Below are 5,000 nucleotides of genomic sequence, written 5' to 3' on the forward strand. Positions count from 1 at the left end.
TTAAAGTATTTCATGATAAAACTCTTATTATTACCACCAGCTGGCAATATATTTAGTTACCTAGCATTTATTCTTCATCTTCAGCCATTAATCAGTAACTAGAACACCACGATCAGGAAATTAATAACTCAGGACATTAATATTTCTCTGTTTTCAAGTTAGATTGATAAATTGTGTATCTTATCTAATTCACGAGCCATTGATAAGTGAGGCTTGGTCAGAGAGAGAGAGAGACTAGCAGGACTCATTATCTCTCAGCATTCCAAGACACGAGAGACATCTTTTAATTAATGTCTTATCTCATCCATTACTCTTACTGATCAATGAAGACTTGGTGAGAGAGAGATAGAGAGAAAGAGAAAGACTAGCAGGACTCATTAACTCTCAGCATTCCAAGACACGAGAGACATCTTTTAATTAATGTCTTATCTCATCCATTACTCTTGTTGATCAATGAAGACTTGGTGAGAGATAGAGAGAAAGAGAAAGGCTAGCAGGACTCATTATCTCTCAGCATTCCAAGACACACGAGAGAGACATTCATCTTTTAATTAGTCTTATCTCATCCATTACTCTTACTGATCAATGAAGACTTGGTGAGAGAGAGAGAGAGATAGAGAGAGAGAGAAAGGCTAGCAGGACTCATTATCTCTCAGCATTCCAAGACACACGAGAGATTCACCTTTTAATTAATGTCTTGTCTCATCCATTACTCTTGTTGATCAATGAAGACTTGGTGAGAGAGAGAGAGATAGAGAGAATGAGAAAGACTAGCAGGACTCATTATCTCTCAGCATTCCAAGACACGAGAGAGATTCATCTTTTAATTAGTCTTATCTCATCCATTACTCTTACTGATCAATGAAGACTTGGTGAGAGAGAGAGAGAGAGAGATAGAGATAAAGAGAAAGGCTAGCAGGACTCATTATCTCTCAGCATTCCAAGACACACGAGAGAGACACCTTTTAATTAATGTCTTATCTCATCCATTACTCTTACTGATCAATGAAGACTTGGTGAGAGAGAGAGAGAGATAGAGAGACAGAGAAAGACTAGCAGGACTCATTATCTCTCAGCATTCCAAGACATAAGGGAGACATTCATCTTTTATTTATTTATTCACCACCAGCGCCATCTGTTGCCGCCGCCAGCATCTCCCCGCTTGGCCGTCACTAAGGACAATTCTTCCGATAAACAAAGCAGTTCTTTAAATAATCCCCTAAATAATGGAGACTAGAGACTTATACAACATTTAAAGGGGTCAAGAGATTTTATTATTTATTTTTCTAGGGTTTTAATGGGCGTGGAAGGGAAGTTAAGGGTTTTTTAATGGTAAGATAATAGAAATGTTCCTCCGCCGGCCGCTTTGCGCATGGCCATAGCAACTGGCATTGCATTGTGTGGCAGGGAAGTCAAGGCTTTTGTAACGGGGTGGCCATTTATTATAAAGCCATTAATTAAAGTCATTAAGCAAACTATTAGTAATTTTTAGCCTTTACACACATTTTTATTAACTTTATTCGCATTTACAGTACTCGAGAAATATAAATCATTGTATATTTAAGACGCAATTAAAGAAATACAGCGTTTTTTATGTATTTAAGACTAGAAAATAAGTTACTAGAATTTTTGGTGTATAAATGATGCATAAAATTGGAAAATTAACGAGTATTTGAGAATTTAGCATTAATTAGAAGAGTGCTGATGGTGACGATGATGAGCGTCGCCATAGTGATCTTACCTCACAACAAACAGGTGACTCCCCGCCTTTTTCACCCATTTTCCTCCCCTCACGCCCCTTTTCCCTCCCCACCGCCCCGCCCTGACCAAAGCCAAGGCGCCCGCACGCCCGCGCGCCCCACCTGTGTGCTCCTGACCCGCCCGTCAAGGTGAAATCAGGTCAAATAATGTGAAAGATGTGTCGGAAAATGGCGTTTCAATTTTGCATTTCACTCATTTTTCGGGAATTAATCGATATCTTATTTATTTATTGGAGTCCCACGTGCTGAAAATTACCTGGTGTGGTTACCTTTAGGCCTATGTGGTTTGTGGAGGCCTATTCAGTTTTTTCCGGTGTTTTTTTTAAGGCTTACATTCGCTTAGGCCTCCAATTTCTAACTTTGCAGTGTTTGTTTGCGTCTGAGCGTTTTTTATTCGTATTTTTTAGGCTTAAAGGAAAAATGAAGTGTTTTTTTCATGTATTCAGCCTAATGTGAAGGTTTTATAAGCTCATTTTTGTGTTAGGAACATTTTGTGGTCATATTCTTTCTCCTTTTCAATTTCTAAGGTTATTTAACTTATTTTGTAGGCCTAAAGGAAAAATATCATGGTTTTTCATCTGTTCAGCCTAATATGAAGAATTTTCTAGGCTCATTTAATGTCTTAGGAATATTTTGTGGTCTAATTGTTTCTCTTCTTCAATTTCTAAGGTTATTTAATTTAATTTTGTAGGCCTAATGGAAAAATGGTGTGTTTCTCATCTATTTCGGCTTAATATGGAGATTTTGTAGGCATATGTTTGTATTAGAAACATTTTGTGGTCTTATTCCTTCTCTTTTTGAATTTCTAAGGTTATTTTATCTATTTTTTAGGCCTAAATGAGATATGTTGTGTTTTTTTAATCTCTTCAGCCTAATTTGAAGATTTTATAGGCTCAGTTTTGTCTTAGGAACATTTTGTGGTCTTATTCTTTCTCTTTTTCAATTTATAAGGTCATTCTATTAATTTTTTAGGCCTAAAGGAAAAATGCAGTGTTTTCCTTCATCTTTTCAGCCTAATGTGAAAATTTTTAGGCTCATTCTTGTGCTGTGAAAATTTGCATCTTTATATTGTTTTTTTTTTTCTGATTTCTTATGTTATTTTATTTATTATTTTATGCCTAAAGGAAAAATATCATGTTTTTTTCATCTAATCAGCTTAATATGAAAATTTTATAGGCTCATTTTTGTGCTATGAAAATTTGTCACTATTCTTTCTTTTTTTCAATTTTTTAAGGTTATTTTATTAATTTTATAGGCCTAGAGGAAGTATATCTTTTTTTCATCTATTCTGCCTAATGAAGATTCTATAGGCTCATTTTTCATGCTATGAAAATTTGTGGCTTTTTTTTCAGCTTCTAAGGTTATTTTATTTGATTTTTAGGCCTAAAGGAAAAATTTCATGTTTTTTTTCATGTATTCAGCCTAATATGAAGTTTTTTTAGGCTCAATTTATTGCTATGAAAATTTGACGCTTTATTTTCTCCTTTTTTCAATTTTTGGGTTATTTGATCATTTTTTTAGGCCTAAAGGAAATATATCCTTTTTTTTTTCATCTATTCAGCCTAAAGGTTATTTTATTTTTTTATTTATTTTTTTAGGAACATTTTGTGGCTTTGCATTTTTTTTTTATTTCTTATGCAATTTCATTTTTTTAGGCCTAAAGAAAAAATGTCGTGTTTTAAAAAATTTATTCAGCCTAAGAAAGATTTTTTTAGGCTCATTTTTGTACTATAATAATTTCTGGCATTACATTTTTTTTTTTTTTTTCAATTTTCTACTGTTGTTATATTTATTTTTTAGGCCTAAAGGAAAAAAAATAATCTTTTTTTCATTTATTCAGCCTAACAAAGATTTTTTAGGCTTATTTTGTGCTATGAAAATTTCTGACTTTACATTTTTTAATCCTATTTTAGTTATTTTATTTAGTTTTTAGGCCTAAAGGAAAAAATATCGTGTTTTTTTTTTTTCATCTTTCCAGCGTAACGAAGATTTTTTTAGGCTCATTTTTGTCTTAGGAACATTTGTGGTAATTAATGGTCAGTGATGTTGTGGGCTGGTGTTGTTGTTGTTGTTGTTGTTGTTGTTGTTGTTGTTGTTGTTGTTGTTGTTGTTGTTGTATGTTTATAGACCTATTGTGAAAGTTTGGGTCCTCTCGTTTTCTTTGCTAAGCCTATATAAGCCTATAAAAGTATTAATTATTTATTATTATTGTTATTATTTTTTTTTTTTTTTTTCGTCTCAGCCTATTAAAATTTTAGGGTGTGTTTTGAAGTGTGAATTGAAATGTTTAGGCCTATCTGCGGATAACCCATTTTCTGTGCTAAGCCTATAAAAAATTCCTTATTCATTATTATTATGTCTCAGCCTATTAAAATTTTTACTTATGGTTGAAATATGAATTAAAATGCCTAGGCCTAACTGTGAATAACTGATTTTCTGTGCTAGGCCTATGAGAAACCTGTTCATTTACTATTATTACTATTTTATCCCCTCAGCCTATTAAAACTTTTTGATGGTAGTTGAAATATGAATTAAAATGCATAGGCCTACCTACAGATAACTCATTTTCTGTGCTAGGCCTATAAAAAGATTTGTCATTAGAGAGAGGAGAGAAGGAAGGAAGGGGAGAAGAACTGGCAGAGACAATATAGAATGCTTTGAAATAGTGAAGACTGTGGCCATTAATCTTGTGACCTCCATACACCCTTCCTAATGTCCTAATGGTCTAATGGTACACAAATCTCAAGGTAAAAATGTGTCCCAGTACTGAAGGGGTTAAAATAGTGAAGACTGTGGCCATTAATCTTGTGACCTCCATACACCCTTCCTAATGTCCTAATGGTCTAATGGTACACAAATCTCAAGGTAAAAATGTGTCCCAGTACTGAAGGGGTTAAAATAGTGAAGACTGTGGCCATTAATCTTGTGACCTCCATACACCCTTCCTAATGTCCTAATGGTCTAATGGTACACAAATCTCAAGGTAAAATGTGTCCCAGTACTGAAGGGGTTAAAATAGTGAAGACTGTGGCCATTAATCTTGTGACCTCCATACACCCTTCCTAATGTCCTAATGGTCTAATGGTACACAAAACTCAAGGTAAAAATGTGTCCCAGTACTGAAGGGGTTAAAATAGTGAAGACTGTGGCCATTAATCTTGTGACCTCCATACACCCTTCCTAATGTCCTAATGGTACACAAAACTCAAGGTAGAAATGCGTCCCAGTACTGAAGGGGTT

At 34.2% G+C, this 5,000-nt stretch overlaps 1 protein-coding gene across 2 annotated transcripts in view; it reads left to right on the forward strand.

The window, feature by feature from the left end:
• Positions 1–1,728: 1,728 nt before the first annotated feature.
• LOC123505755 (DNA-binding protein RFX2-like) overlaps positions 1,729–5,000 on the forward strand; it is an 80,238-nt gene continuing 76,966 nt past the window's right edge. Inside the window, exon 1 of one of the 2 annotated variants that reach the window (XM_045257474.1) lies at positions 1,729–1,755. The gene's annotated coding sequence lies outside the window, so the exon portion shown is untranslated. Of the gene's footprint in view, positions 1,890–5,000 lie in introns of both variants that reach the window. The other variant, XM_045257466.1, reaches the window with a different exon arrangement.

The sequence above is a fragment of the Portunus trituberculatus genome, chromosome 2, assembly GCF_017591435.1.
Source record: "Portunus trituberculatus isolate SZX2019 chromosome 2, ASM1759143v1, whole genome shotgun sequence".
Classification (NCBI taxonomy): Eukaryota; Metazoa; Arthropoda; class Malacostraca; order Decapoda; family Portunidae; genus Portunus; species Portunus trituberculatus.